The following is an 11,276-nucleotide window of genomic DNA, read 5'->3' as shown; positions in this document are numbered from 1 at the left end:
AGGGTCTTAGCTGAGGCACACAGGATCTTTCATCTTCCTTGCAGTATGTGGGATCTTTAGTTGCAGCATGTGAACTCTTAGCATGGCATATGGGATCTAGTTCCCCAACTAGTGGAGAAGGAAATGGCAACCCACTCCAGTATTCTTCCCTGGGAAATCCCATGGACAGAGAAACCTGGTGGGTTACAGTCCATGGGGTCGCAAAGAGTCGGACATGATTTAGCAACTAAACAGCAACAGAAGTTAAGGTAGTTTCCAAGTTGCTCTGTTCCTTAACACGAAGAAATCCTGAGGCCTGTCACACTCTGGCCAAAGGAGCCTCAAGACCCTTGCTGAGTTCTGAGACCAACATGGGATTTGGGCTCATGACAATCTCCATGTTAAGCCTTGATGCCCCAAACAGACTCCCGGTTTAGTACCGAACTTGTAACACTTGTAACTTACCTGATTTCACAGCTAACTCTGGACCCTCTGGCTTGTTATACACCAGACTGTGCCTCAAAGCCCATAGGATTCCAGAGAAATGAAACACCTTGCCGCCTTTTCTCTGCTTAACCAACCTCACTTGCGGAAAAAGGCTTTGACTTATACGAGCTTGTCGCTTGCACACAAGACAGGTCCGAGGGAACTTGCCAACAGAGGACAGAGAGCAGTTATGGAAAGTAAGATAAAACAAGACAGGAAAGATACATTTGCAAGTGCAGCATTTCAGTAAGAGAGAGGAGAAGGCAGTATAAAAAAAGAAACATGGTGGAAATTCCCTGGGAGTCCAATGGTTAGGACTCCACACTTTCACTGCAACGGTGTGGGTTCAATCCCTGGTCAGGGAACAAAGATCCCACAAGACCCCACACGCCTTGTGGCTGTAGTGAAAAACCAAAAAAAAAAGAAAAAAATAATAGTGAAACATATTAAAGGCAGAAAAGACCTCACTAAAATTCTACATTATTTCTTATAGCCCCAGTGAGGGAAAGAGACAATCCGGAAAACAAGTCAAACCCCCATTATTGCTCATGTGGCCCACTCCCATCCCCCTCCTGACTCCCCTGCCCCTCCATACAGCATGGTTCTAGACTTTGAGGTCACCTTCTCATCATATTCAATATTCAAAGAGCTGCTATTATTGTTTAAAGGGTCAAAGGTTTTTTACTTTGAGTTTACACACATTTTTCTAAGTTAAATGTTTTAAAATATTTTCAAATCAAATCCCGGCTTCTAACTTACCTATCAGGATATGTATCCTAAAAGCTGAAATGGTACATACTGCAAGGGTCACAAACACAAATTTTGTGAAAAGATGGCACAGAAGAGTAGTTTTTTTCATGGAGAGCCAGTGATTTCCTAAGAAGCCACTTAAGAATTGTCAGGAGAAGCCACCATGCGCTTTGATCTCTGATTCTCCATGGAAGCTGTGCTTTGCAACATGTTGTTTTTAGCAGCAAAACCCTGCCTTCAAACACAAGTTTAAATGTAAAACAGAAAAGCAGCCCAGGTGCCCCAGTGAAGTAGCAGAGGTGAGCCCCCAATCCTTACCCTCTGCCCTTGGCACTCTCTCAGACAGACCTCCTAGGCTCTGAACCTCTGGGCAAAAGCTTCCGAACAGGGAGAGAACAGAAGGATGTTCTACGGGCCATGTATGTACAGATGGTTTCAAGGGAACTCATTTCCAGATCCTCGTCTTCCACATGTACTGTTGCCAAAAATTCACCTGCCGGAGAATGAACTGGTACTCACACAGTCCTTCCCTCACTTGACGAAGAAAGGCCTGTCCCTCACCCCACCAAACTTTACTAGGATGAATTGTTCCAGAGTGTCAATACACCCAACAAACAGATATATAAATGAACACATTGGTCTAGGGAGACATTTAAAGTCTAGCTAATGCCTTAAACTACTGGGGCTTCCTGTCTTTCCCACCAGATACAGACTTCTATTATGCGTAAAACCTGGCATTGGAAATGGGGTGTTAAGCCCATTCTGAGATTTCCTACAATTGGCATAGCCAAAGGAAAATACATTAGTGACATACTTTCTTTTAAAAGTAACCAGAGTACACATTTGGGTTTTACCATCTATAAATTATACCTCAATAACCTGACTTAAAAAAAAATGTAATTGGAAAGTTTTGTGGGCCACCAAAAATGCAGATACACTGAAAAATATCCATGGATAAAAAATCCAGTAACTTATTTTATATTTGGCATGCATTATTCCATAAGATATTTAAAATCTACTTCATCAAATCATCATGAAATATTTTTTATGATTACAATCAGTCCTCAACTTATGAAGTGATTAATATTTTCTGTCTCCTATTAACTTGAATAGTAAATGTTAGATTTCAGTGTAAAGCTGTGTGAGGAGTTATTGCTATTTTAGGGAGCTCATGAGCAAAACATCTGAGCTCTGTGGCTTCAAACAATACTTTGGAAACCAGTGGCTACCAATGATGGTGGCTCTTGATCCTATCAGACCTAAGTCTCCCTTCTTCTAATAAACATTTTAAATAATAGCACCCTTACTATCCTAGAATGGAATACATAAGTGGTCTATACACATAATTTCAAAACACCATTACAATGCCCTAAATCTAATACAAAAGAGACATAAAAAACAATAGCTTATAATGAAATACAGAAGACTTACTGAAACACTCAGTTTCTTGTACCTAATTGTACGGAATGAATAAGTTAGGGTTTAAAAGAAGTAAGATCAGAAACCATATCATTTAAAAAATGTACTAGATTATACATCAATATTAGAATTAGTAACAATAGCCCAGATTCAAAAATTATGCTGAACTCAGCACATTTGACATAAAAAACATATTGCTAGTGTTGAAGTACAAAGATTAACAGGATAAAAGTCATTCTCAGACTGTGCCAGTGGCCTGGTGGTTAAGACTCCAGGCTTCCACTGCAGGGGGCAAATGTTTGATCCCTGGTCAGGAACTAAGATCCCACATGCTGTGTAGTGTGGCAAAAAAAAAAAAAAAAAAAAGTACTTCTCTCATAAAAGATATGACCTAGCGGTATAAGCAGATATCTACTTTAAAACAATATATTCTTAACTATGTGGAAGTATTCTCACATTGTAGAGTCTAGCATCTGTGGCCCCTAACTGCTGAAATGCCAGTAGCACCCACCTTCTATCACATCACAGTGAAAAATGACCCACAAATGTCCATGATGCCCCTCCCGGGGCAGTACCATTGCGATGAAGCACCATGATCTACAGGATAGAGAACAAGCAGGTCAGCCCATCAGGATCTGCCTCCTGCCTTTCTCCCCATCCTCGTCTGCTGCCAAGTCTGACTTCCCAACACACAGAGCCGTCTGTTGTTCCCCAAGTGGACACAGTCCCTGTAGTCCATACCCACTGTTTTTCCATCAGCCTGAAATGTCTTGTCTTCTTTTGCTTTCTGACTATTATTCTTCTTTGAGACCTTCCAGTCCCCTTTTAATAACTCTTAATACATTGTTTTTACAGCAGGTAGTTACCTTGTACTCTACCCCACTAATCTGTGCATTCCACAAGGGAAAGAATTCCTTCATGTTCAACCTTTGTACCTCAACACTGGCAATAAATTTAAGACATCAAATAAATGTTCTCTCAATGAATAAACAAGAGTACAGGTGAAGGAACTCACTTTACAGGAAAAGAATTATTTCCTCTTAGACTGCAGGGGAAGATGGGACAGTGGATTCAGGGATGGGTTTAGTGATAGATCAATGTAACTGTTGGTTGAGCATTGAACTTAGATGGGTATAAACACTCCCACCCACCCCATAAGAGTCTTCCTCTGTGCCTTGACATGTCTCACAGCAGCACAAACAGATTCCACGTCTCTCTGCTCCCTTTTAGTTATGTGAAAGATTGGTCCAACCCAACTCATTTAAACTCCAGTCTCAGATCCAACACAGAAATCATGTCCTTCCCTCTTCCAGCCCAACCTGAGCCATGGCTGAAGGAGCCTGAAGTGGAGAGCCTGTTCCCTCCTATGGCTTCTCCATCTTCTCTTCTGCTTCTCTAGAAGGTTCTCTAGAAGGGGGTCTAGCTTCTAGGTAATTGTTACTACAAACCACTGTTGGCTGTGGGTGACAGGCCAGCCCAGCCTGTTGTTTGACAGACATCAAAATGCCAGATCTCTTATGGCACTTGCGAGGCCTCTCCACTGAGCTGTGCCCCAGTGTAGACCATCCTGCCCCTTTAACCCTGTTAGCCTCTGTCCAGCAGGGAGCCTCTTGCATGGACTACCAGCAGAATGGCTCAAGTCCAGCTATCTTCCTCCATGTCCCCAGAACCACAAGAAACTCACATTCCCATGCTAAGACAAACAGGAGGAAAGCAGGCTATTCTACTGCTAAGCCCCTTCTGTCTGTCCACGCTTAATTGCCTTTCTTCTTAGATAAATGCAGAGCTAAATAAGTCCATTGTCCAAACAGACAGTCTAGCCAGGGAAACAGAAATTAGTCTCTTTCTGTAGACTCTCTTTGATACCCTCCTGCTTGGTCTGGGGGGCAAAAGAAGGCGGAGGTACTGGCTGCTAGGCTCATGACTCCCTCCCTTGAGTCATCATACAATTTGCACAGACTGGAAACGAGGTGAGGTGATAAGGTGATGAGGGATGGGTGGGGTTAGTGCTTAGAGGTACCAGGACCAGTTCTGCTACCTCGAGAGGCTGACTGACCCAGGCCATTAGCAGCTCTCTCCAGAATGTGTGATGCTTAGTGTTTCTCTGTCCTCATTTTTAGACCCTCGTCACCAACTCCAGGGCAATAGGAACTCAATATCTTCTATAGAATGCTGAAGTGAAGGAAAAGTTAGACGAAAGAAAGAACTCAACTGCATTCCAAGATGAAGGTGCAAAGCTATCTTCTGAGTGAGGGAAAGAACTGGGAGTTGAAGGTTTAGGCAGAATAAAGAAAGAAGATAGAGCTAGGTTGGGGGCAGAACACTGGATGAAAGCCATGGACACTTTCTCTCCTCACCCCCACCCTCCCCAAAAAGGCACATATACATATTACACACAAAATTTTGCATTATCATTTTGGGGACACATTGACCCAGGATCTTCTGAAACCCTTGAAGGCCAAAGGACCCCAGATTAACAAGTCTTAAGCTAAGAGAAAGCAGTCAGGAAGAGACAGTTCACTGTTGTAATGTAAGAGGAAGGAGTAGTATCTGTGCAGATAAAGCAAATCCTGGAAGGTCAGACATTTAGCGACAGGCATACACTCAGAAGCAGTCTGTGCTAGATGTCAGTTTTCTAAATGAAATGTTTAATCCAAACTATTCTGATTGCTTAACACTATTCAACTTATTTTTCAGTATCATGCCATGATATCCACTTACTCGCAGATTTTTTTTTCAATTATATCGGTACTACAGTACTACACAGTTGGTTGAAACCACAGATGAGGAACCACATACGGAGGGCCAACTATGTAGTTATGCATGAATTTTAGACTGCCTGCAGGGTTGGCACTCAAAAGCCCCGCATTATTCAAGGGTCAACATATATACATATTTGGATGAGAATAGGGCTCTAAAAACAACAGGTGTGCTATATATGACTGCAGAGACTCTATGTGAGTATATGAGACAGTCACTGCCCTCAAACACCTGCTAGATCTGAGAGAGAAAGATGGAGCGGTAATGTGATGCCAGTCTCTCCCACCAAACAGCAGCTGAGGACATGACCCACCAACTACTGAGAGTAACCAGATTGTCTGTCCAAAAGGGCAAGAAGATGGTCCAGTACCTGTGATTCAGAAGAAAACAAGAAGAGAACCCTGATGTTTTTCTTTCAAACCCAAACTTTATGGTAATCTGACAGAGGACAAATAAACAGATTCCAGGATCCCCAGATTAAAACCTACTCATGATGAAAATAAATGTAAAAGTGTGTTGTAAGTTGTACAACACGATATACATGTTCATTATTATGTAATCATTACAGATGTTTCCTACCCAAAGAGGAGGAACTAGACCCCAGCATCAGCAGTTTGAGGTCATATTCTGGAAAGGTGAAATCTTTGAAAAGAATGTGTCTGCTTGTTTTCATAACAAATGTGCAAAGGTTTTCAACATTTTCATCTCTTCATTGAAAAGCCTAAGAAGAGGAGCCAGTCAGTGATATGTGACCAGGAGTTAGAAACTCTAGTTTAAATTTGGTTCAGTATAACAAATATTTTATTGAGAGGTCTTCAGAGGACACAAAAATAAGTCAGAATATAGCTCGCTGCCTGACCGCCCCCACCCCCCAAGAAGTGTACTGACTAGGAAGGACAAGCACGAGTCGCCGTGGCAAAGTGCTGACAGGCTCCTTCCTGCCCTACCCACGCCTTCGTCCTTGGCCTGTTTCTTATCAGATCCACGCCACCCCCTCTCCAGCAAGTCTGACACTCACAGACTGGGCCCTTGGCTCCTGGAGTCCCCGCTGAATCCCGTCAACAAAGGGCACTGGCAGAAGAACAGAACTCAGTCGGAAGTGAGAGAGCGGGAGTATTTCCTCCCCTTCTCCTTCCACCTTGGCCAGCATCTCCTGCAGAAGCTGTGTGTCCCCGGTAGCTGCCGCTGCCCTCAGGTAGGCGCTCCCGAGTTCCAGCTTCCGACTCATCCTTGTTCCCCCAGCCTAGGGATGACAGAAGATTCCTGCTGTTGCTAATCTCTGGCTTGCCTTGCCTTCCCTTGAATAACTTCCCAGGTCTTCCTTCACTTGTATAGCTAGTTCTCTGGATGAAATTCCTTCTAATTTAAATACTTACAGTAGTTTCTGTTCTCCTGGCTGAACACGACATGTGGCAGCTAAACCAAAAGTGAACTGACTGCTATCAAGAGCAAAGACCCTGATGTCACCATTGCTAAATTCAAACTCACTGCTATTGGTACAGGTCCAGACTGAATTACACAGAGGAACGAAGAGACAGAATTGACTTTCCTCTTCTCCCAAAAGAACACACAAGAGTAAGAGAGAAAAAGAATTGGGGGAAAGAGAGAGGAAGAAGCATTATGGACTGACTACTTCCCTGTCTTCAGGATAATATGGGGAAAAGGCTGCTGACAAGGACAAGGAATTTCCTCCCCCCTCCTAAAATTCCGATAAATTAAAGAGGAGAATGGACCTGCATACAGCTAGCTTAGGGTCTTTAGAAACTAAAATTTAGATTATGGTATTCCACCTGCCAAAAAATCAATGAAAATAAAGTCAATCCTTTACACTTATAATACAACACAATGTAAGTGTAAATATTAAGTACAATAAATTTTATTTTTTCCCATAGTAACTGCTTGCACATTAAAATAAATAAATAAATATATATATATATATATATATATGTATATATACATATATATATATATCTATCTCAAAATCATTTCCTCCAAATCTGTTTGGGGGCCCTGCTTTGTCCCAAGCACATACCTAGTGGGCCTACTGGATGTGGCCCATCCAGTGACGGGCCTGGGCAGCCTGCCTTGTCCGGAGCTCCAGTGGCCAGCCTCTCAGGGGTGGTACATGTGCTATTATGGGGGTGCAGGGTGCTGGAGGCTGAGTGTCCTGAGGACCCAGGAGTGTAGAGAATTCTTAAATTCATATGTGCCCAGGAAAACTGAAGGCTTTAGAAGGGAAAGTGAGCTGCAGCACTAACCCTAGGAGTCTCTGAAAGAGCAAGAGGATGCACGGGTTCACCCGCTGGTGGTGAGGTGGACAGCGGCTGTGTCTCCAAGAGGTTATCCACGCACCATCCATCAAACCACCACTGACCGTCATCTTCTTAGAATCAGCTACGGGTACTCAGCCATAAAAAGAATGAAATGGTGCCATTTGCAGCAACATGGATGGTCCCAGACAGTGTCACGCTGAGTGGAGTGGGTCAGACAGAGACAGACAAATATCATATCATATCACTTATATGAGAAATCTAAAACACAGCTGAACACACGAACTACTTACAAAACAGAAACAGAGTCACAGATGTAGAAAACAGACTTATGGTTACCAGGAGGGAAAGGAGGGAGGAGGGGTAAATTGGGAGATTGGGATTGACATATATACAATACTATTAATATAATAGTATAATATAATACATTAAAATATGAAGTATGTAACTAATAATGATTTATGGTATAACACAGAGAACTCTTCTCAATACTCTGTAATGAACTAAATGGGAAAAGAATCTAAAGAAGAGTAGATACATGTGTAACTGATCCACTTTGCTCTATACCTGAAACTAACACAACATTGTAAATCAACTATACTCCTATAAAAATTTTTAAAAGTATACTATACTCAAACATTAAAATCCACACAGCCCACTAAACACTGATTCAGAGTTGTATGATATCAAAATTGTTGACCATACATCACTACATGAAAACAGAAAGTTGAAAAATGCATGGAATGAGCCCAGTTTCATTAAACATGCACACATATACATACCTAGTAGAAATGCGGGATGAATAAATCAAAATGTTAAAGATGACTATTTTGGGGGGATACTATGTTATAATTTATAATTTTATGTATAACTTAACTTTCAATGACTATGTATCACTTTTGTAGTAAGAAAAAATTATATGAGGGCTTTTCTTTAAAAAAAAAAAAAAAAAGGTATCATAGGGATGAAAGGATACCAAAAGATGTTCTTTAAATGTCACTGAACTATGTCTCTAGTTTGCATTTAACCAATACACCAGTCAAAATTGATGGAGTTTTTAATTTACAAGTTAACCAGGAGATTTATTTATAAAGACATATGTTTGGGACTTCCCTGGAGGTGCAGTGGTTAAGACTCCGAGCTCTCAATGCAGGGAGCCTGGGTTCGATCCCTGGTCCGGGAACTAGATCCCACATGCCACAACTAAAGATCCCACATGCCACAACTAAGACCTGGCACAGCCCATAAATAAGTAAAAATAACCTTTTTTTAAAAAAAAAAAAAGACATATTACTTTAAGACATCTTCCGCCTCTTTTATACAACCCCACCACAGTTAGTATGCAGTTCAATAAACACTTGTTGACTAGAAGTGAATCATCTAGTGTAAAATTTTTATAAATGGTTGAGAGGAGGAAGAGCCCAGTGAAGTTCATACTCTACAGATGAAGCAAGTTCCTCCATTCTACTTCAAACACACTTGGCACTGTCTGTCAGCATCACCTTCTTGTTAAATCTCTTACCATGGCTCCCATCGCAGCTCATCCTCCCAGTCATCCTTCCGTTTCAGTGTCCACTGATCACTCACTGTGCTGGGGATCCTCTTCCTCCTCGGAACTGTGGTCGTCCCCTCCACACTGCCCCCATGCACTGGCCTGCCGCTTTCTGCATTCTTCTCCCCATAAATCATTTCCTCGGTGGGTGAGTTCATCCACAGTCATGGCATTATCTACCACCTGAGTTTCAGGAGGAACATGACCTTGTTTCCCTGGGTGTGCGCTAGTGTGCTGTCATTGTGACATATACAAGGCATTTTGATATTGTGCAACACTAATGATTAGAATTTTACAGTGTAACTCACCAAGGGGAAGACTGTTTGGAGGATCTGAAGAGGAGTTGTTGGCATCAATGGCCGTAAACTCCTTCCTCCATGCCATAAAGTAAACCAAATAACAATACACAAATAGAAGAGGTCAGCAAAGCATGCGTTTAAAACTCTCAGGATAATGGTATCATACTTTGTTTGGAGAAGGAAGAAACTAAGTAAATGAAACAATTAGCCAACAAAATATTTTTTAAAGGCCTTAGATTCTCTATTTATAAAACTCACTTATATGAACAAAATTTATTTTTTTATTAATCATAACTCTGTTTTTTATTTTTCTGGTGGTTGGTCCTAGTTGGCTGACCACCTTACTCTTATGGATTCAGCTTCAAAACAAATCTCCTTAACTGCCTCCCTTCCCTTCCAATCAGATTTCTTCCCTGAAGATTCTATATAGAAATTGCAAGCCACCACTGGGCTTATAGATTCATTATTTAGACCCAGAGTATGTATAGATCATAGGTCCTGAAATAAGCTAAGGGTTACAAGCATCCCTCAGACCCAGTACATGGAACATAGAGGTTATAGACTTTTGGAATAGGAGGATGGCGATTTGGGGCCAATTTTTGAATAATCCTGGCAGGAAAGAAAGCACATGATAGAAAGTGCCACAGAATACTACTACACAGGAAAAGTCGTCAAAAGCCTTAAGGCCATGAGCGAGACTGAGCCCACCTAACCTTGCACCTAAAGCAGTTAGAAAAAGTGCAACACCACCCCCCACAAAGATCAGAGCAGAAATAAATGAAAAAAGAAATGAAGACTGGGCCCAGATACGAGTCCAGAATAACAGATATAAAAGCCAAGCTTCACTGAAAGGTAGAACCACTTTAACATAATGAATATGTTTCAGTCAAGCAAGAGAAGATGATGACTGAGAATAGAACTATCAAGGCCCAGAGCCACCAGCGCCCCAGAGAGGGTAAAGGAAACACCTACATCACTTCGGCCTTATGAAGCTGGGCAGTGCCCTGTGGTGACTGCTCATTAGGGGTGCGTAAGGGGGTGCCTTCCAGGGCTGGCCAGCCAAGCAGAGGGCTTATTAGAAATATGTATATCTGCACACACTGCTGCATTTAAAATAGACTACCAACAGTACCCACGGTCCAGCACAGGGAACTCTGCTCACTGTTAATAACCTAATGAGAAAAGAATTTGAAAAAGGATACATGTGTGTGTATAACTGAATGCCGTACACTTGAAACTAATACATTGTGAGTCAACTATACTCCAATATAAAATAATTTTTTTTTAAAAAGGGAAGTATGTATATATGGAGGCTACTTCTCAGAAAGGGCAAGCTAGCTAAACTAAATTAAAGATCAAGAACCAAGGCAAGGACTTCCCTGGTGCCTCAGTGGTAAAGAATCTGCCTGCCAATGCAGGAGACTCAGGTTTGATCCCAAATCTGGGAAGATCCCACATGTCACAGAGCAACTAAGCCCGTGTGCAAAATAAATAAATAAAATTATTTAAAAAAAAAAAAGAATCAAGGGGAACCAACTGGGCATCAGAATCAGAGTAGTGAAGACAGAGAAAAACATGAGAATACAATTCTAGGAAGTGATAAGAACACAACAAAATCTGTGGGAGGTCTCAGGTCCATTGACTGGGATTCATTCTGATTCTTCTGAACGTCTCACCAGGTTGAAGGCAGAGCCTTGAGAGGAACACATCTGGGTGGGAACGATTTCCTTCTCCTGAGTTCCTGCTATGTTCAGATTTGAC

Source organism: Dama dama, chromosome 29, assembly GCF_033118175.1.
Source record: "Dama dama isolate Ldn47 chromosome 29, ASM3311817v1, whole genome shotgun sequence".
Lineage (NCBI taxonomy): Eukaryota > Metazoa > Chordata > Mammalia > Artiodactyla > Cervidae > Dama > Dama dama.
This window is presented reverse-complemented; position numbering follows the sequence as displayed.